Source organism: Bufo gargarizans, chromosome 9 (assembly GCF_014858855.1).
Source record: "Bufo gargarizans isolate SCDJY-AF-19 chromosome 9, ASM1485885v1, whole genome shotgun sequence".
In the NCBI taxonomy this organism is placed as follows: Eukaryota; Metazoa; Chordata; class Amphibia; order Anura; family Bufonidae; genus Bufo; species Bufo gargarizans.
Window position 1 is genome coordinate 185,683,808 of NC_058088.1, and position 26,737 is coordinate 185,710,544.

A 26,737-nucleotide genomic window follows, 5' to 3' on the forward strand; every position below is an offset into this window, starting at 1 on the left:
GCTTGGGACAAAACTAAACATTTCATCAGGAGAATCCAAAGCTGAGAAGATGGTTTTACCTGTTACAATTGAAGCAGTTGATCGTCCAATCTCATCACCATATGCTCCTGAAGAGCATAATCCATCAATGCAGAACTTCCATGTCTGAGCACCAGCAGAGTCATCCTCCTCATGTTGGTCAGAACTGGCCACTTCACTTAGTCCTCCAGTCTTCATTATATCACCAGTACTCTTATCATCTTCACTCAATCCTTCATCACTCATCTGCTCATCATCAGCTTCCTCTTCTCGTCCTATGTCTTCATGAAACTGTGCCGATAGATCGTTAGGCTTCCTTTCTGGACTTTCTTCATTGGAATCATTATTCGTCCTTTCGTCATCAGCATCTTCTCCCCGTCCATCATCGTAGACCTCATCGTCTTCATTTCCAATTCCTTCGCTGTGTCCATCCTCAAAGTCCTCATCACTAACTTCATGGTCCTCCTGTTCACTTTGCCCTTCATCATCAACCTTCTCGGCCTCCTCATCAGGACTTTCTGAGTTGGTTCCTTCAAACCACTTGAATGGATCATACTCATCCTCCTCTCCATCACTGGTTTCATCATGGCTGCCCATATGGATTTCTTCCAATGAATTCCTCCTCTTCGGATCCGCCACAGATAGTGGAGAAAATATGGTAGGATCTAAGATGGTTTCATGTGCCAGAAACATCCTTAGGACAGGACTTTCAACGTCTTTCGAGAACGTCACATTGTGAGGTGCGACTGGAAGAACCAAAACACCACCAGACATTGTGGGCAATCCAGCTGCCAACATAGCTTGTAGCAGAAGATCATCTGATCCACCAAGATCACATGGAAGGACAAGTGGTTGTGCCTCTTCAGAAGTGACGTGTGTTCTTCTAGGATCATATGAAGTGGGCAACTCTGCAAAGAAATAAACAGAATGGAAATGATGGAACAAGAACAAACGAGACAATTGCTCAGGTTTTCAGCGCTGACTATTTTTAAGAAATAATTTTACAAATGCCTAGGAAGGCAATAAGACCTATCTTGACCCAGGTGAAATGTAATACTTCACTTTTATTATTATATATATTAAAATCAGAATTACTAAGTGAGTGCTCATTTTATTTACCTTTATTAACTATTTTACAAACCAAAAAATATATATATTATATTAAAAATACAGTCAGCACTCCACTAGAGAATTGAGATGTTGAATGGCAATGACGGGGCGTGGAGGGGTGCACTACCTCCCACCCTATTGTAATGCAGGGAAATGCCGTATTACTTAGTGCAGGGCTGTTGCCAACTGAATATTGTTGTCAGTATGGCAGTGTAAAGCAGTGGGGAACAGGCGCTAATGACCCCCTTATACACGTAAGGCCAGCTAAATGCCAGACCACAGATAGCCCTACAAGCTATAGTACATACCATGAGCTTGTGTTTGAACTAAATAGCTTGATTGTTCTCTCTATTGAGATGTAGTCCGGCTGGACAGAGAGAACAATGAAGCTATTCAGTTCAAACACAAACTTATGGTGTGCACTATAGCTTGTAGGGCTATCTGTGGTCTGGCATTAAGCTGGCCTCACGTGTATAGGGGGGTCATTAGCATTCCTCTGACAGTGGGTTGATGTCACCTGTTCCCCACTGCTTTACACTGCCATACTGACAACAATATTGAGTTGGCAACAGCCCTGCACTAAGTAATACGGCATTGCCCTGCATTACAATAGGGTGGGAGGTAGTGCACCCCTCCACGCCCTGTCATTGCCATTCAACATCTCAATTCTCTAGTGGAGTGCTGACTGAATTTTTAATATAATTTTTATTTTTTTGGGTTTGTAAAATAGTTATTAAAGGTAAATAAAATGAGCACTCACTTAGTAATTCAGATTTTAATATATATAATAATAAAAGTGAAGTATTAAATTTCACCTGGGTCAAGATAGGTCTTATTGCCTTCCTAGGCATTTGTAAAATTATTTGTTAATAAACCTTACCCAGGTTAGGTCCTAACCATTATTAGACTACTTTTCGTCAGTGAATGATAATTAACATAACAAAAAAATAATATTTTGACAAAAATAATCTTTACATGTTTACGTTTCTTTGCGTTAAATTTCAGTCTACAATCTTCATTTATTTTCATAACCCCTGTCATTCATGTGTAATTTGTTTCTTGTGTAAGACTTTTCTTATGTGGCTGTGTCCCTTCCAGTAATAGATTGATCTGTGTGTCCAGGATGCTGCTGGCTTCACTAGCTCTCATGTATCAGCACAGCCTCATTCCTGGAGTGATTTCCCTTCTGCAGCATATGACAGATCTACGCTACCTTGTGCTGACAAACACTGATGCTAAGGAATGTGTAATTCCCTGCAGAGTCTGCTATGAGCACTGTCCTCCCTCTACACCTATTTACAGCTTGCAGAATCCGCTGTGAGTGACCTCATCTCTCTACACAGCTTGTGTGATCCCCCTTCCCTCTGCAGAGTCTGCTGTGAGTGACCTCATCCCTCTACACAGCTTGTGTGATCCCCCTTCCCTCTGCAGAGTCTGCTGTGAGTGACCTCATCTCTCTACACAGCTTGTGTGATCCCCCTTCCCTCTGCAGAGTCTGCTGTGAGTGACCTCATCTCTCTACACAGCTTGTGTGATCCCCCTTCCCTCTGCAGAGTCTGCTGTGAGTGACCTCATCTCTCTACACAGCTTGTGTGATCCCCCTTCCCTCTGCAGAGTCTGCTGTGAGTGACCTCATCTCTCTACACAGCTTGTGTGATCCCCCTTCCCTCTGCAGAGTCTGCTGTGAGTGACCTCATCTCTCTACACAGCTTGTGTGAGCCCCCTTCCCTCTGCAGAGTCTGCTGTGAGTGACCTCATCTCTCTACACAGCTTGTGTGAGCCCCCTTCCCTCTGCAGAGTCTGCTGTGAGTGACCTCATCTCTCTACACAGCTTGTGTGAGCCCCCTTCCCTCTGCAGAGTCTGCCGCGAGTGACCTCATCTCTCTACACAGCTTCTGTGAGCCCCCTTCCCTCTGCAGAGTCTGCTGTGAGTGACCTCATCTCTCTACACTCATACACAGCTCATGTGATTCCCCCTCCCTCCCTCTGCAGAATCCGCTGTGAGCGCCCTCTTTTTCTACACAGCTTGTGCGACTCCCCCCTCCCTCCACAGTCTGCTTAGAGTGCTCTCCTTCCTCGGCTTATTTCCCCCTCCCTCTCCTGCAGAGTCCGCTATGAGCACTCTCTTCTCTCTACACCGCTTGTGTGAGCCCCCTTCCCTCTGCAGAGTCTGCTGAGAGTGACCTCATCCCTCTACACAGCTTGTGTGATCCCCCTTCCCTCTGCAGAGTCTGCTGTGAGTGACCTCATCTCTCTACACAGCTTGTGTGAGCCCCCTTCCCTCTGCAGAGTCTGCTGTGAGTGACCTCATCTCTCTACACTCATACACAGCTTGTGCGATTCTACCTCCCTCCACAGAGTCTGTAGTGAGTGCCAACTTGTGCGATACCCCCTCCCTCCAATCTGCTGTGAACGCTGTATTCCCTCTGCACAGCTATGAGATTACCCCCGCAGTCTGGTATGAACACTCGCCTCTCTCTAGACTTATGCACAACTCGTAGGATTTTTCTTCCCCCCCCTAGCAGACAACCTTGTGTGGTTGTTTTCCTTCTCATCTCCAACCTTACCCTCCCTCCTTGAATCCTCTCCCCTTCTTAACACTCTAATTTACTATGTACAACACCCTCCCCCTCCCTGCTGCTATCTCGCACACAGAGAAGGGAGGGGGAGAGCAGAGAGAGCAGCACTCTGATGAATTTATATTGGATCCTGCAACATCAGCAGTCCACAAACCCCTGAACGCCTCACCTGTTGGTCTATGGAGGGTGGCTCTTTGGTCTCAAGTCCAGAAGTAAGAATGGGAATGAGTGAGACGCCCCAGGAGCTCCCAGTGTAGCATCTTCTGCCAACAAGCTCAGCAAAGATCTCTCATGTTTCTTGGGGTTTCTGGAGGGCTGCGGAGCAGGTACGCAGCTTACCGGACAACACGGATGGGGCAGAGGGATAAGTGAGGTAATGAGGGGTGCAGCCGCAGGGGCACATTGTGTTTGTGGCACTGCTGGTGCACCTGGCACAGGGGAGATAGAGCTACCTATGGGTATTAATAGTCCTCTAATCCAGCAGGTGTGGGATTATAACATGTTCTGGAGTATCAGACAGAGAAGTACAGGAGCATTGGGAGAGAGGGGCAGAATATGGCTGCAGACCCCGCAACATATGGTCGACATGATCTTACCTCTTGTGTCCTGCATCCGCAATGCGTGAAGCAGAGCGCCCCCTTCTGGCTCTTTTTTCCATCATCTTCTATATTATTACATACAAGCAATGACCTCATAATCGGCTGACTGTGACCCTAGATACATATGATGGAAGGATAGCGCCTTCAAGAGGCCACACGTGAAATGAACTGTTCCTGAGTCATCACATTATATATATATATATATATATATATATATATATATATATATTCGCTCACCTCATCATGCTTCAGTGTGATCCTACAGAACTGCAATGGGAGTTTTATAGTACTGTGCATCCTGGTCTTCCTGGTTCTGAAAAAACACTGAAAAAACTGTGAGTTGCAGTGGATCATCTGCGACTGTCAGCTGTGTAATACTACAAGGGAACCTCCCGCAGAATTATGGGTGGAAAATCTGCGGGGTGTAAGATTGTGGATGAGATTTTACCAAATTTACATCCAGATGAAAGGAAATAGAAAATTAAAGAGCAGCTCAAAATCTATTCCCATCCCTGCCACCAGATGGCAGTGTGCTCCAGCATCAGGCACTGATAATGGGATTTCCAGGCCTCTGCACCATCAGCTATTCTTACATGGGGGGGGGGGGGGGGGGGGGGGGGTTACTGGGAGTCTAATTTTTGGGGCGTTCTCCTGTATCAGCGCCAGTATACATGGCAATGAATTTAAACTGCGACTCCGGGATGTCACATTATTTTGTCTACCCCTGAAATATACACCGGGGTCGTTTTAGGAAGGGAAACTGAGGATAGGATGAGATATTCCAAGGATCCTACATGGACCACGGCTCTGTTCTCTTCTACGTGACTGACGGAGACGGTACATTAGAGTCCAGTCACACGTCCGCAAGTGTTTTGCGGTCCGCACATGGCTGGCACTTAAACAGAAATGCCTTTTCTTGTCCGTGTCTGCGGACAAGAATAGGACATGTTCTATTTTTTTGCGGAACGGAAGTGCGGAAGCAGAAGCACACTGTGCGCTGTCCGCATCTTTTGCGGCCCCATTGAAAATGAATGGGTCCAGATCAGTTTCGCAACGTTGCGGAACGGATCCGGACCCATTTTGCAGATGTGTGACTGGACCCTTACTCTGTGGTCCTATAGACACACACGTACTCCCTGCTCTGGTCACACAGGGTCTCGGACCCACCTGCGGGTGATGAACGTGGCTCGCCCTTTACAGTATGGCACTCTCTGAACAATATGGCCACTGTGGGCAAAGTACAGTATTATATGGGCACTGTGCGACGCTACGTGGGCACTGTATGGCACTAGGAAGCGTCCACAGCACACTACGAGGGACTACACAAGGCCGGAGATGGGGGAAGAATCCAGAAGACATCTGTGGAGCCTCAGTCTGTAAATCTTCCCCCTGACACGTGTAAGCGCCATGTCGTCCCAGGCCTGGTGTGAGCTCCGCTCAGGACCTCTTCCAGCAGACAGGGGCATAAATCAGGGCGTGCTGCTGGGAATACTGGGGTGATGGATACTGGAAGAGGAAACCTTACTGGAATGTGTATCTGGAGCGGGTGATAACATAATCCAGCGCTGCGCTCATACCAGTTTATACAATGGTCATCGTCAGCCAGGCCCCGAGGAGGGAGCAGACAGCTTATTGATATGGTGCCTAATGTCTTCACCATGGAGTAATGTGCGAGACGCTGGGCCGAGGACGCTCCATGACTGAGTGGCCCCAAGTGACCCTCAGCCGGACGGACCACCCAACAGCATTCAGCCCAATGACAGTCCTCCAGGTCATAAAGAGTGCACACGACCGTTATTATCTGCTGATGATGTCATCACGTTAGCCCGGCCCATGCGGTGATGTCACTGTACATTGTTCATACAGTCTATGCAGCAGATTGGAGAGCCGGTGGTGGGGTCACCAAGTACTGACCGAGTCTGGTACTCATAGGAAGTAGGAAATGTGAGCACATAATAGAGTTTCAGCAGCTGGTTAGAGTGCAGCGAGTGATGTCACCAAGTCCATGTAGGTGATGATGTCACTGAGTAGGAGGAGCGATGAGATCACACAATCTGTGTAGTAGATTGGATAAGGCACAGATGTCACTGCTTGAGAGCAAAAAGGTCACAATGTCAGGGTAAAGTGCAGCGGGTGACGTCACTAAGTACAAAAGAAGTCCATGTAGGTGATGTCACCTAGTAGGGAGGTCACATAGTGGCAGGTTAGTAAGCAGCTGGTGACGTCACCGAGTGGGAGGAGCAATAACATCACAGTTGATCATTGTGTAGGCACTGATGTTGGAGCAGTGACGTCACAGTGGGACATTAGTAAGCAGCTGCTGATGGAACTGAGTGGGATGGAGTGATGAGATCACACGGATTAGGTAGCAGATGGAAGTAGGCAGTGATGTCATTGCTTTGGAGCAGTGATGTCACATAATGGCAGGTGAGTAAGCAGCTGGTGATGTCACCGAGTGGGAGGAGCGATAAGATCACAGTTTATGTAGCAGTTTTAAGTAGGCACTGATGTTGAAGCAGTGACATCACAGTGGTAGCTGCTGATGTCACTGTGTGGGAGAGGGAGGAGTGATGACATCACCCAGTTTATGATGCATATTGGATAAGGCAACTTTCACACTTGCGTTTTGGCTTTCCGTTTTTGAGATCCGTCAGACTCTCACAAGCGTCCAAAACGGATCAGTTTTGCCCTAATGCATTCTGAATGGAAAAGGCTCCGCTCAGAAGGTATCAGTTTGCCTCCGATCAGTCTCTATTCCGCCTGCAGCGTTTTGCTGTCTGCCTGATGAAGCTGAACGAAACGGATCCGTCCTGGCACACAATGTAAGTCAGTGGGGACCGATCCGTTTTCTCTGACAATAGAAAATTGGATCCATCCCCCATGACGGATCCGTCTTTGCTATAGAAGACATAATACAACCGGATCCGTTCATTACGGATGCATGCGGTTGTATTATTGGAACGGAGGTGTTTTTGCAGATCCATGACAGATCCGCAAAAAACCTTAGCGTAGGCTGTGATGTCACACCGTGTCACCACAAAGAGCACATGTAGAGAGAAGTGACACGGGCACATAGAACTTTACCAGCGCCCCCTGTTGGAGACCCTCTATAACCTACAATTAAAACCCTGGAGAGGCAGCTCTAGGACAAACAAGCAGAAAAGCTCATTATACGGATTCCTGGTGACGGCTCGGGGCAGATATCAGCAGAAATGACGTCCGCCTGGTATAAATCTATTGTCACCTGTTCTCAGCCATTTCAACGCTGTATTCCTTGGCTTTTTGGCTTTGAAAACACATGTAAAGTCTTCATAGACCGAGGCATCATCAATCATCATATTTTATAGAGCAAACCAAAAAGGGCATTATGGGAAATGTGACAAATTTGTAATGGCAGCCATATTGGTTGTCACTCAGCTTTCCCAGGCACAGATAAATGATGTCATGAAAATATTCCACACATCAGAATTTGTTTCGGTTTTCTATGGAATTTCTCTTTAAAACATACCTGTCTCTTCCATAATGTGTAGCACAGCGGTGCCTCACGCCTCATCCATGTCACTAGCGCCTAGCAAAGGAATAACCTGTATTCTAATGGACGTCGGAGCCGCGCGTTAGGGGCCACCTACAGGCAGATGAGAGCGAAACGTTACAACAAGGTCAACTCTGATCACGGGTAAAACAGGGAATTGTGGGTAATGTGACCACGGTGCTCGGTGGACAGTCGGTAAATGTGACCACGGTGCTCGGCGGACAGTCGGTAAATGTGACCACGGTGCTCGGCGGACAGTCGGTAAATGTGACCACGGTGCTCGGCGGACAGTCGGTAAATGTGACCACGGTGCTCGGCGGACAGTCGGTAAATGTGACCACGGTGCTCGGCGGACAGTCGGTAAATGTGACCACGGTGCCCGGCGGACAGTCGGTAAATGTGACCACGGTGCTCGGCGGACAGTCGGTAAATGTGACCACGGTGCTCGGCGGACAGTCGGTAAATGTGACCACGGTGCTCGGCGGACAGTCGGTAAATGTGACCACGGTGCTCGGCGGACAGTCGGTAAATGTGACCACGGTGCTCGGCGGACAGTCGGTAAATGTGACCACGGTGCTCGGCGGACAGTCGGTAAATGTGACCACGGTGCTCGGCGGACAGTCGGTAAATGTGACCACGGTGCTCGGCGGACAGTCGGTAAATGTGACCACGGTGCTCGGCGGACAGTCGGTAAATGTGACCACGGTGCTCGGTGGACAGTCGGTAAATGTGACCACGGTGCTCGGCGGACAGTCGGTATACAGTCCGGTCCATAAATATTGGGACACCGACACAATTCTAACATTTTTGGCTCTATACACCACCACAATGGATGTGAAATGAAACAAACAAGATGTGCTTTACCTGCAGACTGTCAGCTTTACCCGCAGACTGTCAGCTTTACCTGCAGACTGTCAGCTTTACCTGCAGACTGTCAGCTTTAATGTGAGGGGATTTACATCCAGATCAGGTGAACGGTGCAGGAATTACAGCAGTTTGCATCTGTGCCTCCCACTTGTTAAGGACCAAAAGTAATGGGACAGAATAATAATCATAAATCAAACTTTCACTTTTTAATACTTGGTTGCAAATCCTTTGCAGTCAATTACAGCCTGAAGTCTGGAACGCATAGACATCACCAGACGCTGGTCTCATCCCTGGTGATGCTCTGCCAGGCCTCTACTGCAACTGTCTTCAGTTCCTGCTTGTTCTTGGGGCATTTTCCCTTCAGTTTTGTCTTCAGCAAGTGAAATGCAGCTCAATCAGATTCAGGTCCGGGGATTGACTCGGCCATTGCAGAACTTTCCACTTCTTTCCCTTAAACTCTTTGGTTGCTTTTGCAGTATGCTTTGGGTCATTGTCCATCTGCACTGTGAAGCGCCGTCCAATGAGTTCTGAAGCATTTGGCTGAATATGAGCAGATAATATTGCCCGAAACACTTCAGAATTCATCCTGCTGCTTTTGTCAGCAGTCACATCATCAATAAATACAGGAGAAGCAGTTCCATTGGCAGCCATACATGCCCACACCATGACACTACCACCACCATGCTTCACTGATGAGGTGGCATGCTTAGGACCATGAGCGGTTCCTTTCCTTCTCCATACTCTTCTCATCACTCTGGTACAAGTTGATCTTGGTCTCATCTGTCCATAGTATATTGTTCCAGAACTGTGAAGGCTTTTGTAGATGTTGTTTGGCAAACTCTAATCTGGCCTTCCTGTTTTTGAGGCTCACCAGTGGTTTCCATCTTGTGGTGAACCCTCTGTATTTACTCTGGTGAAGTCTTCTCCTGATTGTTGACTTTGACACACATACACCTACCTCCTGGAGAGTGTTCTTGATCTGGCCAACTGTTGTGAAGGGTGTTTTCTTCACCAGGGAAAGAATTCTTCGGTCATCCACCACAGTTGTTTTCCGTGGTCTTCTGGGTCTTTTGGTGTTGCTGAGCTCACCGGTGCGTTCCTTCTTTATAAGAATGTTCCAAACAGTTGTTTTGGCCAGGCCTAATGTTTTTGCCATCTCTCTGATGGTTTTGTTGTGTTTTTCAGCCTAATGATGGCTTCACTGATGGTGACAGCTCTTTGGATCTCATCTTGAGAGTTGACAGCAACAGATTCCAAATGCAGATAGCAGACTGGAAATGACCTCTGGACCTTTTATCGGCTCATTGTAATTGGGATAATGAGGGGATAACACACACCCGGCCATGGAACAGCTGAGAAGCCAATTGTCCCATTACTTTTTGTCCTGTAACAAGTGGGAGGCACAGATGCAAACTGTTGTAATTCCTGCACCGTTCACCTGATTTAGATGTAAATACCTCACATTACAGCTGACAGTCTGCAGGTAAAGCACATCTTGTCCGTTTCATTTCTAATCCATTGTGGTGGTGTATAGAGACGAAAATGTTAGAATTGTGTCCATGTCCCAATATTTACGGACCTGACTGTATGTGACCACAGTGCTCGGTGGACTTATATATCACAAGTATAAAACTTCACCCCAGCAGAATTCTTTGGTTTGAGAACATTTTTCTTGCTCTTATAATTAAAGATACATTAACTTTATACATTTATATATACGGTATAAAATAATCCTGATGACACTGCAAGGGGGTCACTCACTTAAGGACGTGAACAAAAAAGTAACCACAAATACACATGTACCAGACACTAGAGCAACTCCAATCACATATCATTAGATATACAGTAAACAGTACTTCCATCATGGCAAGGATAAAGATCTCATATTGTTCTTACCATGAGAGAAGCTTCCTCCATAGTTCAACGATAATCCCTGTGGACTAATACTGCTCCTATGTACAAGAATATAACTACTATAATACTGCTCCTATGTACAAGAATATAACTACTATAATACTGCCTCCTATGTACAAGAATATAACTACTATAATACTGCTCCTATGTACAAGAATATAACTACTATAATACTGCTCCTATGTACAAGAATATAACTACTATAATACTGCTCCTATGTACAAGAATATAACTACTATAATACTGCTCCTATGTACAAGAATATAACTACTATAATACTGCTCCTATGTACAGGAATATAACTACTATAATACTGCCTCCTATGTACAAGAATATAACTACTATAATACTGCTCCTATGTACAAGAATATAACTACTATAATACTGCTCCTATGTACAAGAATATAACTACTATAATACTGCTCCTATGTACAAGAATATAACTACTATAATACTGCTCCTATGTACAAGGATATAACTACTATAATACTGAGCCTATGTACAAGAATATAACTACTATAATACTGAGCCTATGTACAAGAATATAACTACTATAATACTGCTCCTATGTACAAGAATATAACTACTATAATACTGCTCCTATGTACAAGAATATAACTACTATAATACTGCTCCTATGTACAAGAATATAACTACTATAATACTGCTCCTATGTACAAGAATATAACTACTATAATACTGCTCCTATGTACAAGAATATAACTACTATAATACTGCTCCTATGTACAAGAATACAACTACTATAATACTGCTCCTATGTACAAGGATATAACTACTATAATACTGAGCCTATGTACAAGAATATAACTACTATAATACTGAGCCTATGTACAAGAATATAACTACTATAATACTGCTCCTATGTACAAGAATATAACTACTATAATACTGCTCCTATGTACAAGAATATAACTACTATAATACTGCTCCTATGTACAAGAATATAACTACTATAATACTGCTCCTATGTACAAGAATATAACTACTATAATACTGCTCCTATGTACAAGAATATAACTACTATAATACTGCTCCTATGTACAAGAATACAACTACTATAATACTGCTCCTATGTACAAGAATACAACTACTATAATACTGCTCCTATGTACAAGGATATAACTACTATAATACTGAGCCTATGTACAAGAATATAACTACTATAATACTGAGCCTATGTACAAGAATATACCTACTATAATACTGCTCCTATGTACAAGAATATAACTACTATAATACTGCTCCTATGTACAAGAATATAACTACTATAATACTGCTCCTATGTACAAGAATATAACTACTATAATACTGCTCCTATGTACAAGAATATAACTACTATAATACTGCCTCCTATGTACAAGAATATAACTACTATAATACTGCTCCTATGTACAAGAATATAACTACTATAATACTGCTCCTATGTGCAAGAATATAACTACTATAATACTGCTCCTATGTACAAGAATATAACTACTATAATACTGCTCCTATGTACAAGAATATAACTACTATAATACTGCCTCCTATGTACAAGAATATAACTACTATAATACTGCTCCTGTGTACAAGAATATAACTACTATAATACTGCCTCCTATGTACAGTTATATAACTACTATAATACCGCTCCTATGTACAAGAATATAACTACTATAATACTGCTCCTATGTACAAGAAAATAACTACTATAATACTGCTCCTATGTACAAGAATATAACTACTATAATACTGCTCCTATGTACAAGAATATAACTACTATAATACTGCTCCTATGAAGAAAGATCTCATTGCTGTAACACCTGATAGCAGTATGGCGCCTCTCGTCGCTCTTGCAGGGACAGATAAGAACAGATCAGGAAACTCAGTTTGAATTCATTTATTTTGTAAATAAAATAAAAAAAACAACAAAAAAACAAAAGCAAAATCCATCATTAAATAAAACCGCCATGCTCACAGTATCGGATCCGCTGCCACCGTAGACGTAAAGTGCTGATAAAAACTGTGGACCCTGCACGTGTCATGGTGTCGCCTCTGTATCAGATCCCATGGGGTGGAGTATGTTACTAAGGCACCTAAATCCCTTCATTTAATGGTGATTTTTTATTTTTTAACTCCTTGGATGCTGGACAAGAACACATCCCAGCAGGTCGCCATTCCTTCCGGCAGAAATGGTTACGGACAGTGAAGGGGGTTATGGAGGATGAGGGGGGGGGAGGGGATACAGAACAGTGGCACAGATTTACAAAATATATATATATATGTATATATATGCTTCTTCATATTTACATACGGAGGGAACCCTGCGCGAGCGAGGTATCGCCGGGTAGGTACGCACGCACACACACACACCAACACGACTATGGAATGTTTCCAGTTTGGCAACAAAGAACATTGGCAGTCATGTACCCATCACCCAGGGAGGGAGGGGGTTCAGGTACCTACGGGTGCAACCTGGTGACGGGCATGAGGGTGGCAGACAGACGCGGTATGTCACACAGCCATAGAGGGTGGGGAAGCAGCAGGAAAGGCCTGGCACAGGGACAAAACCTAATGTGATAAGCGTCAATGGGTATCAAAATGGGTGGTCAGGCGGCGACTGCCCAGGTGGGGGAGGGGGTGTTGCTAACAAGCAATGAGATGCCAGCGTGTGGGTTCCTGGTGGATCCTTATTGCTTTCTAGTAGATGCTTTGGTTTGTGCCCCCCTCCCCCCCGCTGGGGTGGCGCAAGCAATTGGCTGGCAGTCCTGACTGCCCCCCACCCCTGGGTTCTGGGAGTGGGGTGAGGGGGGGCTGATCACACGCACTCAAGCTCATGGCAGTGAACGCTCCCTGCCACGTAACACCTCACACCACGGGGGAGGGGGGGGGAGGCGTCACCTCACAATCGCACTCGCACATTCGCGCCTCGGACGGGTTCTCTTATAAAAACACTGGAGGAATAAATTAAATAAATAAAATTAAATATAAAAAGCAAGGTCTAAAAAAAAATAAAACAAGAGCCCGGAACGAACTCGGAGGGACGGCAAAGTGAAGGGTTAAAAATCAGGAGGCACGGCAGAAGAACCTGCCGGCTGCCAATCCCTCTCTGCCACCCGACGACGCGTTTCCTGACTCCGGTCTTTCCACAGGACATGATTTACAAAGGAGGGGATGTGGGAAAACCGCACGCCCGCTCGCATCCACCTGCAAACAAAACGGCACTGGTATCGCATGGCACAAAATCTCATTAACATAACGGGGGTCCCTCCTACCTAGGAAACCTAATTTCGGGATCCCCTCGTTTCACGTCACAGATATGTAGTAGCTCCACCTGCTCGGGAAGGGGATGCACTGAAAACACATATGAGGAGCAGCAATAAACCGGGGGGGTACAATAGTGCACTGAGATTATTAGTGGATCGTCACAAACACAGGGGTGGGGGAGGGGGCAGGTGTCCCTCTGAGTCATATGGCTTCACCAAATCCAGAATGTCCTCACTGGGTCTCTGCTCCTGATCGGCAGTCTAGGGACCAGAGGGGGTGGTGGGTGAGGACGCGGTCCCTTTAAGGAGTCAGGCAGAGCTTGCACCTTGTTGTGCGCACTGGCACCACCCAGTGGTCAGCAATTATTATTACAGCGGTGTGCAGTCACTTGCTCTGCTTCTCCCAAAGCACAAGGCACTGAAAGACGGGCACCTTGTCACGCGGACACAGGAGAATAGAGGAGGCGGGCATGCCATGGGACGTGCCGTGCCATGGCTGGTGAAGATCTGCTGTTGACCTGGGTATAGGATTCAGGCACTGGTCGCACAGGTCCCATCGGCGGCTCGTGTTGAGTCTCTGCGGCAGTGCCATAGCTTTTGCACGTTTGCCCGTCACCTTGTGGTAATGTCGGCCTCCGGTCGGGCCCCTACCTATCAGTTTCTGATTCATCTTGGGGTCCGGGGGTAGTGGAGGTTGAGGGAACAAGAAGGGACAGAGATGGGGGGTTTTCACATGATTCAGCTGTTACTGGAGACCATGTTAATAACTTGTTCCAGCTTCTGCCGCAGCTTGTGCTTCCGGCAATAAGAATCGCGATCCAGGGAGGTGAGGATCTGACGAGACAAACACGAGGGACGGTTAACACTGCACCCAGTAGGGGGCGCGCGCACACAGCATTTTACCCCCTCTCCTCTCACCTCTTCCCGGTACTTGTTCACATAGAAGAAGAGCTCGCTGAGAGCGCTGAGCGAGTTGAACTCGTTGGCGTGCAGCCGGGATTGCTCCACCAGGTAGGCGTCCATATCCTGGTCGCTGATGGCCGCCAACTTGTTGATGTCTCTGTAATACCTGCACAAGAAGATTAGAAGGGTCTTAAAGGAACGTCACTTGAGCTGCAGTACCAGCGTGACGCTCTGAACCAGTCCCCTCCAACTCACCGCTCCACCCAAGTCTTGTAGTTCGGGATGTCCTTGGCGTAGAGCAGCTTGTTACTCGGCGAGTCTTTGCCAAGCCGGTGTTCGGAGGTGGAACAAGAGTCCATGAAGGTCTGGGCCACCACGGACAGGCAGGCGTCGGTGATGCTGCTCTTGTGGATGTCGAAGACAAACTGCGGGTTCTTTATGACGTTCACCCAAAATCGGAGCGGCAAGCTGGAAGCGGCACAGGCAGGAGGTTAATTTCTAAACAGAAGCCTTGAGGTTTGTGGTGAAGTCAGTCACTAGTTTTTCACGTTTTTACTCCCCCCCCCCCCCCCCCCCGCCCTCAATGGAGGCCAAGCCTTGTGTAAGGTGTGAGCCTCGCGCTATTTACCAGTTGCTTTTCCACGTGTGCCGGACGTCTGGGTCTGTAATCTGCCTTCGATCGGCCTGCTCGTCCAAAAAGTCAAACATGTACTTGATGGCGAGCGGGAGGGCGCTGCCCCTGTGCGCTGTGCTGAACACCGTCTCAAACAGGTCGTCCACAAACTTCTGCAAGGTTCCCTGTAGGGGGCGGCAGAGGAGCGTTGGATCAGCCTCACAGATTGGGTGTGCCTACTGTGCAGTCGTCGCAGTCCCTATCTCAGATGTTTCGCTCTCACCTTAGTAGCCAATAAGCGGGTAAGGTAGATCTCCGAAACCATCTTGCTGCCCCGGTCGCCCTCCTTATGGTCCGTGTGGTCGTGATTTTTGACCAGGTGCCAGAGTTTGGTGCCGGTCTCCTGGTCAGGCGTGATCATCGGGGCTCGGGAGCGCAGGCTATCGGGGCTGCTCGAGGTCCGTAGTAGACTCTCTAAAAAAAATAAAAAAGAGGTCAAACACAGGAGGTGTAGGAGAGTGGTCCCGCTATGGTGCTCTACCCATACTGGTTGTGATACCTACCGTACCGGCTGAGGGAGCGCGTGAAGGTGAATGAGTTGGTGATGTTGTAGGCGGACACCTGCTTGGGAATCAGAGCCACGGTAGAACCGTCTGTGACCTGAGAGAAGTACAGGGCATGACTAAAGTGGAGACGAAGGGGAACACCTGGTAGAATAGAGGGGTAAGAACAAGATTCCCGTACCTGGTAATGCGCCAGTGTGTTCAGCCTCTTCCAATCACACTCGATTTTGGTAGTGACGTCCTCATCCTGAAGAACAATGCGGGTGATGCGTCCCTGACGCCATTCTACAAACATCCAGGAAGGGGATTGTGAAGCCACTGGAGATATCACCAGATACACAACCTAAATCATCTCCTCCTGCCTCACCTAGGTCCATGTCTTCAGCCTTCGGCCTCTGGGTGTAGGGAATTCCCTTGTAAACAGCATCCAGCAGCTTGTCCTTCACCTGGGTCACCGTGTCGCAGTTGATGACCTTCACTGGGATCTCTGTACCGTTCTCACCGTCTGGACAAATGCAGCTGAGGGTCTACAAAAGAGATCACTTAGATTAGGGCAGGAGCAGGCAAGACCAGGCGTGGTGGCACCATGAAGATCAGGCTCCTACAAACTAACCAGGACTTTGTAGTCAATCTGCTGGCGGATGAGCTTGTCTTCACTAAGCGAGTATCGGGCTTCTCCAGTGATGGCGTCTATAGGTCCCTTCTCCATCTGTTGCTTGATGGCACAGAAAAGCATGAAGAGCGGCTCTCCGGCACATTCCTGGGAAGAAAGGAGTCCTGTACCATTACTAATGCTTGCTGAATATTGCCATGTTGTGCATAGCACTGTGCGGAGGGCCGAGCCACGGCGCAACGCTGGGGGCCAGGCCACGCCACGGCGCAACGCTGCGGACCGGACTACTGTTGGCAGCTGTAGTGTCATGGATCCTTCGGCGCTCACCTTCAGGAATTTATACAGCAGGAAAGTAAACCAATTAGTCAACATCTTCTCCGCTACCGACTCCGTCCTACAAGAATAGAAGTAAATATTCTTGAAAATGTAGCACAATCTTTCTAAACTATCACAGACCTTAAAGAGCTTATATCAGCAGGTTCAACCCCATTAAACCCAGCCTGCTGGGGCTGATCCTGCTGATTAAAATATCTGTCTTGTGAAAATTGGTTGCAGCGTTCCAGAGAATTTTTTATTTTTTTTACTCTTAATGCAAGTGAGGGCTTCAGCCTATGCCTTCGGTGCACCTCAGCTCCTCCAGTGCACTGAAGCCCTCACTTGCATAAAGGCAGGAGTCTGGATTAATAGGGTTGATCCTGGTGACAGATACTCTTTAAAGGGATTTTCTCCACCTGATACTGCAGGATGAAATAGAGAATGGCCTAATGGAGGAGCCGCCAAAGCTTTTGACATGTCATAGTGATGTGTCAGAAGTTTTGATGGATGGGGGTCTGGGTGCAGAGACCCCCACTCAGGGGCATAACTACCATAGCGGCAGACCAGGCGACGGCTATGGGGCCCAGTACGAGCCGAGCAAAGCTGATGGAAGGCAACGGGGGACAGTGCTCAGCTCTGCGTTTTTGCTCCTTTGTTTCAGCGATCAGTGTCAAGGTGGTCCCAGAATTTTGGATTGTTGATGACGACCCACCTGCGCAGCAATAGCTTCGGGTGGTTCTTACTCTCCAGGTTCTTCTCTATCAGGTCACTGAGCAGCTGCTTGAGGAGGACAGTGGCGTACTCCATGCGACCCTGGAGGGACACCATGACCAGAGAGGCCACGTTCCCCCGATCCCGCATGGAGAAGCTGCGCTGGTTTTCGAGGGTGTGAATGAACGTCAGCAGGAAGGTCTTATTATTCAGGAGCTGGCCGAAGAGTCTCAGGGCCTTCTCCACATTAGGAGGGATCTGCACACAAAAATAATAATAATTTAATTAGTTCTTTGACCTCTGGCCCTGACCTAACGTAATCCAGCAGTCGCCCCCTGCAGCAGCGAGGATGAACTACATCCTAAGGGTCCATTCACACGTCCGTAGTGTATTGCGGATCCGCAATACACCCGGCCGGCACCCCCCATAGAACTGCCTATTCTTGTCCGCAATTGCAGACAAGAATAGGACATTTTCTATTTTTTTGCGGGGCCGAAGCCCGGAAATGCGGAGAGCACATAGTGCGCTCTCCGCATCCATTCCTGCCCCATTGAGAATGAATGGGTCCGCATATTGCAGAACGGATGCGGACGTGTGAATGGACCCTTATCAGAATAACTTACATCCTGTTCTTTGAGCACCGGGTGGTCTTCTATGCCAGGAAACAGGACCCGCATGGCGTACGTCTTATAATCCAGAAACGGGATCTTCACGCCGTCCATGTTATTGGTCAGCTCATTGATGTCTGTTTGGAGCTCGGCAAACGCTGTAAAAAATAAATAAATAAAAAATGGTGCTCAATAACGGAGCTAACGTACCCAAACCTGCAGCAAATCTCTACCTATGTCCTTATGACAACACTTCCTGTTCTGGCTTAAAGGGACACTGTATTCACCATTCACACTGATGCTGCCACTGTTTAAAGGGCATCAGTCAGCAGATTTGTCCCTAGGAAACTGGCTGACTTGTTGGCAGCTGAAGACATCTGTGTTGGTCCCATGTTCATATGTGCCCGCATTGCTGAGAAAAATGATGTTTTAATATATGCAAATGAGCCTCTAGGAGCAACGGGGGCGTTACCGTTACACCTAGAGGCACTGCTCTCTCTGCAACTGCCGCATCCTCTGCACTTTGACAGGTCCAGGTGTGATGACGTTTACACTGCCTGGTCCTGTCAAAGTGCAGGGGGTGCGGCAGTTGCAGAGAGAGCTGAGCCTCTAGGTGTAACTTTAACGCCCCCATTGCTCCTAGCGGCTCATTTGCATATATTAACATAATTGTTTTTCAGCAATGCGGGCACATATGAACATGGGACCAACACAGATGCCTATAGATGCCAAGCGCACATGGAACAGGTCTGCCAGTGTCATAAGTACAAAACTGCTGACAGATGCCCTTTAAGTTATGGATGTAGACACTGATGTGGGTGGCGATTCGGAAACCATGCCAGGAGCCGATCCTATAAGGAATGTCCCCTGTAAGAGAATACGTGGCAAAGCTTGACGTGAGCACGATGCTGGGGGGGGGGGGGGGGGAGGGGGTGCTGGTATATACTTCTGAGATTCTTCTCCTTCCACCTGTAGGGTACGGTCTCTCAGCGCCACCCCCGGGTGCCTGGCATGCTCCTGGGATGCCGGCAGCTGTTAATGTCTGCGGGGAATGTCCTGTTATTGTATCCAATCTGACTTCTCGCCGCTAATGAAGTCCCAAGAGGGGGGAATGTCAGTGATGAGAACGTTCATGCCGGAGGGATGGAACCGAATTCTAAGTGCGGAGCGTTGATAGGGTCTAAGGCAAGGAATGCACAGACCGGCAAGGATGCGGAGGTCCGAGGAAGGGGCCGCTCCTCAACCCCCTTCACCATCATGATGCCAGTGTGAGCAGAGACCTACTGGTTCCCGCGCCCCATGAGTGAATTTCAATGTGTTCGATTAACCCATAACTCACCGGCAAAGTGACTACGCAGCACTAGGGCCGACGTGTAGAATTAATCACGCTGCCATTAGCTTATCTCGTGCTTGCTCTTAATTGTACCCCCCCCCACTATTGACGAAGCGCCACTGCAGCCCAGTGTAAAGCTTTATTGATCCAGAGAAGAAAGTGCAGAGACACAAGGCGTTCGCTTGGATGAGGTCATGCCTGCGCTATTAACCCTTGGGATGACAGCATGTAATACCTTAACTCAAACATAATCCACATTCATTTTATAGCCATTTAGGACCTATTAGTGCATGGGTTTATTCTGTTTCCAGGAAAGCTGGGTGGCAACCAAGATAGCTCTCATGGTAGCTCCAACTGGAGGGCTCACCCAGCTTTACCAGACTCCTGACAAGCAAATTCGGCATCTCACGAAAAGATACACTTCCCTGCCTCCATATCGCTGCAGGATACACACTTGCCGGGAACAGCCTGTCAGATCCGTCCATGCTGGGCGCTGCCGGCAATCCATCCGGCTCCATTGACTAATGGCGTCCGTAGAGCTCCAGCCGACGCCCAGCAAACATGCCGAGGAGAGGCATGTTTGCCAGGTTGTGGCTGGATCTCCCCCGGACCCAATGGGGCCAGACGGATTGCCGGCAGCGCCCAGCAAGGACGGATCTGACGGGCTATCGTGAAATGATAAGTGGCAGCGGGCAGACTGGCCATTCAGGATAAAAGCAAGGTAACGACTGATATGGGATAAGGCCCTTGGATAGGACGGAAATTTCGGCATGGATCCTGCTCAGTACTTTGTGTCACTTCCCAATTCTATGAACGTGAATGGGGTTTCCGCAACACATTTCAAATTTTCTGTATGCAAATCTGATCGTACCCTTATATAGTGACCACGTCGGCTGTCATCCAGCTCTCCCAGGAAATAGTTGAAGACAATTTTGCAATGGCACAGACACCAAGGGGTTAAAACAGGCTGCAGGCAGCGCACACTACCCACCTTCCTTGCACTCCAGCGCCACCCGAGACTCCAGGTTATCCATCTGCATCTGGAGCCTCTTGAGCGTGCGGTCGGCGTCCCTCGTTTTCCTCTTGTAGGCAATGAGGACGGCAATGATGGCAAGAAGCAGCAGGCCTCCTCCAGCTCCGATCCCCACGATGGCCGGGAGAGTTAGGGAACTGTCCGAGTAGATCCGAAGGCTTCCCGGGGAGAACTCCATCCCGCCGACCAGGATCTGTATCGTGAGAGCACAAAGATTTAAGAATCTACTGAGGAAGATTACTGAAGACGGGAGAGGCAGAAGGAATGGGGGTAAGTGGTTGTAAGGATGTAGGTGACCTATACAGTTTAGACAGCTGTCCGACAACTACTCCTCCTATCCTTCCATAGACTTGCATGCTGGGCTTAAATGAGCATGCATGTGTTCTCCACAGGGAAAGGAGTATGAACCTTTACCCGACTCCTCCCCTAAGAACAAAAGGATCGGGCATGTAGAAATCCCCATGCCCAACCCATTCCCCCAATCCCTGCAGTTCAGGCAGACTTGGGACACCCACATACACATTAGATGGTCAGCTGGTCCCACCAGAATTGGCAGCTTTTCAACTAATTAACGTTAATTTGGTTGCACAGAAATCCATCTGGTTCAGATTTCTGCCGGCTGTCGTGTCACCTGCTCGTTGCAACGTGACCGTTATTAGGTGCGACTTTGCACTGCATGATGCCGTTGTATGGGGACGGCCTTGACAAGTTTTACTCACAGTGACCCGATGCTCTCCGGTCTGACTGGGGGAGTCGCACAGCAGCTGGGTGTCAGACACAGTGAGAGCGCACGGCACATCGCCGATCAGCACAGTGTAATTCAGCTTGGCTCCTCCGGGGGCAGCAGGCTGCAAGTTTCTTCCCTGAACAAACAGAAAGAAAGAGTGTGTGTCATACACATGGTATAAATGGGGTCAGACAAGTGGCTGATGTAATCTGCAAGCAACAAATACAACATGCAAGTGCGGCATTATCTAGTCAATCACAGCCATCCGATGAGGTCACCGCGGTGAATTCGGAAGGTCTGACTTTCTTCTCCTCCCTTGTCCATGGGCTGTATCCAGTAGACCTTGGCTTTATGTAAAGAAATGGGAACGTGCTGCAGTTACAGACACAGCCCATAGACTAGAGAGGCGATGGTTCTGATCTGATGAAACCTCTAGATAGGTCATCAGTATCTGATCGGTGACCCTCGCCGATCAGCTGTTTAGCGGCACGGCCTTCTCGCAGCTTGTGATGTTCGGTTCATCGGTCATGTAGTCTAGGCACAGCTCAGCCCCATTGAAGTGAATGGGGCTGAGCTGGGATACCAATCACAGCCACGGATGGCGTTGTACTAGGCGAAGGCCGCGGCACTACTGTGACCACCGGTACCTTCTTAAACATCTGATCAGCAGGGGGTCCCTCATGTCGGATCAGATACTGCGGTCATCGGTATAAAAGTCTCACAAAACCCTTAAGTGAAACTCCTTCCCGCTCTATGTAATACCCCTCATGATCCCCAAAAATTCCGTAATCCTCTTTATTCCAGATTTTCCAATTATCTACTTAAAAAGGGGAAAATCAGGATTACCAGCAATTCCTAAAACAAAACATCCAGGGGTGAAAGGTAAGGCTTTTCTCTAATGCATTTCTCCTCCAAAACTTAATAAAGTACCAACCTTTAGGATGACATGTGACCCTGGTTTGATCTCCAAAACCCCACCGGACCCAAACATCTCCACCACGGGGTTGGGGTAGTAGATGAATGAGGTAAAGTTCAAGGTAAGGAGACTCGTCACATTGTCTAAGATGAAGCCAAACTCATCTGGTGGGACCCCGTCATCGGGAACAACCCCGCCATTCGGGGGATAGATACCAGGGGCCTTACAGACCATCAGGGTGTCGTTAATTATCTGGCAGGTCTGAAAAAGCAAAAAAAACACATTGTCATTGCGCGTCAATCCCCTGACGGACGAGATTGTGACAGCATGGGATGTTTATGACGACTTGCATGATATCCGTGATCTGCAAATGACAGACGGCCTTATTGAAAATATAAGTCTGACTATTAAAGGGGTTCCCCACACTGGATAACCCCTTTTCGTTTGAGGGGTACTCTGACATTTGGCTGAGCTCAGGGTGTTTTGCTGCTGCGATCAGTGGTGAAACTTGGAGCAAGTGTTTCATTTCCCTACAGCGCCACCACAGGGGAGATGAAGAATTACACTAGAGCTTTTAAAATGAATGAGCTGCAGTGTTAAAAACGTGATTGCGATGGGTCCTCCAGAGCGAAAGAGACTTGCAATGTGAAAGAAGAGAGAATGCATGGCCGTGTGCAACGCTGCGGTTGTATAAGCTACAGTGGGTTCTAAATTAACAAATTAAGTCGCTCTGTATTGTTAATGGCCGGCAGTATTGTGACCATTAACAAGGCAGACCGACTATACAGTGTGGCCCTATTCACTTTCACAGCTCTTGTGCGATTCTTCATCTGCCCTGTGGTGGCGCTGCAGGGAAATGGAACGCTTGCTCCAAGTTTCACCACTGATCGCAGCAGCAAAACACCCTGAGATCCGCCAAATGTCAGAATACCCCTCAAACAAAAAGGGGTTATCCAGTGTGGGGAACCCCTTTAATAGTCAGACTTATATTTCCAATAAGGCCGTCTGTCATTTGCAGTGGTGGCGCCGCAGGGAACGCTCGCTCCAAGTTTCACCGCTGATCGCTGCAGCAAAACACCCTGAGATCGTAGGACGACCGTGTTGTGTGGTAGTACCCTCAATAGCATTTTACTTTGTGACTTGCTTCGTCAACCATCACCCTGCATATACTCACGTTGATCGTCTCTATGCCGGAATACTTGGCGCGAACTTTGGGCTCTTGAATGGTCAGTAGATGCGTCCCGCTCACGGTGATTGCAGTGCTGCCGCTGTGGGGGGTGGAGATATACAAGAAATTGAGGAGAAAGGACCTTCAGTCCGAAGGAAGCGTGTGATGTAGATAAAATGGTGACCAGATAGGATGTGAGGAGAGAGAGCAGCGGGTTCATGTCTGATAAGAGGCTCCACTGATCACTCTTCACTATTTACTGACATATAAGCCTTTTACTGACTTGAGGAGGAATCTAGATAAGGAAGGGGCTTTGAAGCTTGCAGGTTTTAGTTTAAGCTGTTAAATGTTTGACTCTACTAAAAGTCCTGAGCACCCATATGGCGCTTGCACGGATGCTATGGCGGCTGACGCGTGCCCAGCGCAGGACCCCCGCAGACTGCAGTCCTTCTGATCGGAAGAGACAACACACACGGCACCATAAGGCAAAGCTGTGGGGAAGCTTACTTGAATATGCTCCATGCTGGTTCCAGGCGGGTGATGGTGGGGTCCTCAGTGTACATGTAGATCACATCTCGGTTCCATATGCTGGCCTTATCTATCCTCAGGGTGATGGTCGCCGGGCTGGGGCCCTGAGCGGATGCTGGCGAGATGCAGACAATTTCATGCAGATTCCTCCTGTTAAAGTAGATGGTAGAAAAGGCGAAACCCCTTTAATACGAGGAAAAAGTATTTCCTGTGATAGTTCAACAATTCAGAACATCTAAATACTCTGAACAGCTGATCGGCGGGGGTGGCGGGTGTCGGACCCCCGCGGATCTGATATTGAGGACCTGTCCTGAGAACAGGTCATCCATGTTAAAAGCCTGGAGAACCCCTTTATATAGAAATTCAATAAAAATGGACACCTACTTGACAAATCGGCACTCGGAGTCTCTGATGAGGACAGACACTGAGCTTCCGGCGTCCAGGTTTTTACCACTGATGACGAGTCGAGTACCTCCAGAGGACGGGCCACGAGTGGGGTGCACATCATGAAAAATTGGAGTCTAAGAGAAAAACATCAGGCATAAAAATTTTATTTTTCATTTTTTTAAGATTCTCTACAGCCCATATAATGTCACCAGCACTCTGCTACTCCGTCATGGAACAGCATACCAGGCGATTGCTACAAATGCAATTCCCCGATGTACGGCAGACTTGGGGGTAAAAAGAACACGAAAAAATAAAAATAAAATTAATGATAAAAATAGAAACGTGCATAGAATCCTGCAAACGGTCCTATAGAAATCCTGAGGATCGATGGGGGTCCGACCGCTGGGATCCCCACCAATCCCAAGAACGGGGGTCCAGTCCCCCCCCCAATCTGATGGGGCTGCCAGAGATGGAGTCCATCGCTCGCATACAGAATGAATGGAGCCACAGGGACCTGACGCGCCGTCAGATCGGGGGATTTGTGGGTTCCCTTCGGTCAGCTCCCCATCGATCAGTTCGTTATCAAGTGTGCAGGAGATAAACTTGCAAATGCGCCACAACCCCTTGATCAGAGGAGGGAGGCTCCTACTGCAGCCAGACGCAGGACAGTGAGGAGGGGGGACATGGCTGAGATCTTGGGACACAGGGACTGGATTTATTTACATATTCCTCAGCTTTAGGGCCCTCCGAGACTTACGGTCCGTGAGCGGCATTGATCGTGCGCACAGGAGCACACAGCATCATAGATTATAATGATGCTGTGCACGTGGGGCTATTGTCCCGCACTTGTAAGATAATACGGGTGCGGGACAACAGCCCCGTGGGCGGCCCGACGTGCACAGCATCATTGCAATCTATAATGCTGTGTGCTCCCAATAAATGCCACTCTGGCACATATGGCCCGCATGTCTCGGAGGGCATACGGGCGCGTGCAAGGGCCCTTAATGGGGATAGGAAGGATACTGCACATGTATGCGATAACGGCTGAACTCTTACCACAAAGGTGTAAAGCTGGTCGGACTGGGTCCTGTAGTCAGAGCTGCAGTCTCCGATACACAGCTCAACCACACCAGGGGCGGGTTTAGGAACAAGCGACTCCTCCATCTCACACACTATCCTGATGAAGAAAAAATAAAAATAAAAATTATTTTAAAAATAATGATTCCCACGACAGCTTTGCCCAGGCCAAATCACATCTTATCTGATGCTTCTATTCCCCGGATTATCAAACAGTGAGCAGGACGCCGGATAGATCCGGATGCAGGGGAGGCACAGGAGAGGCTGCGCTTAGTGCAGCAGCGCGCAGCATCTCACAGGCAGGGTGCAGATTCTACCCAGGAGTAAAGACTAAATGGAAACAGGTTTCCACCATCTCGAGGAGACTAGAAGCGGCCTGGTGGAGGTTAGGTGATGACAGAGGCTCGGCAGATTGCCGCGGTCACCAGATGCAATTTCGGGTTGTTGCTAAGCAACAGCCCTGGGACATTCCGCACAATATTTTATTACTTCGGAACCTTGGTGAGAATTTCCATAGAGCAGGATAGCTTTTCACCAGGGGGCAATTGGGCAAGTAACCATAGTGCAAGCGCTTCCTGTGCAAACACAATATACAGATAATTCTGGTTGAATGGACATAGGGGAAATACTTTTGTAGGAAATGTGTACAATGTAATAAACCAAGGAAAGGGAAGCGGCTAATTAGACCGTCTCGTTTGGGAAGTGTTACTCAGTAAGTTTTCAATGGGAGCGGATGACGAGAGCGCGGGCACCACGTGGGGGAACTCTCAGGATAAGTAATGTGGGGGAGTCACACCAGGTGTACACCGGCGCGCTGGATGGCGATTTAATTAGGAGAGCGACGAGGAGATTGGCCATCCATCATCCTGTAACTATTCATCAGGTTGCAATTTGCGCCGGAGCTTCCTGGCGCGGCCGAGGGTGGAGAGAGAGACGGTTTGATTCATGGCGAGAGCATTACGTCTTAATTGCTTCTTACCGAGTTTGGGAGAGCGAGATCGTTTATGGCGTTCATTAAACATAAAGCTGTCCTCCTCCCGGGGAGAGGGAGAGCGCGCAAATGGATTAGAGGAGACCCTGGTGTCAAATCGGCAGGTGCGGGCGGCACGCAGGCGTTTGGAGAAAGGATGGAGACATGAAGGTCACGCCAGCGGAGGCACGGTAGTCAATGACTGTCCCCTTTCTATTATATACTGGAGAATGCAGCCAGACCTCCATTACAGCAGGGTCTGGAGGCGTGAACGGGGGAAATTCCTCATGCACCAGGTATACAATGCAGAGGAAACATAATGAGGACTAAGGAGACATAGGGCAGAGAAAATCCATATTCGACTGACTGTAAAGGGGGAGGAGTTTC

General features: G+C 48.0%; 1 pseudogene; it reads right to left on the reverse strand.

Moving 5' to 3' along the window:
* Window positions 1-12,504: 12,504 nt before the first annotated feature.
* LOC122919858 overlaps window positions 12,505-26,737 on the reverse strand; it is a 54,304-nt pseudogene continuing 40,071 nt past the window's right edge.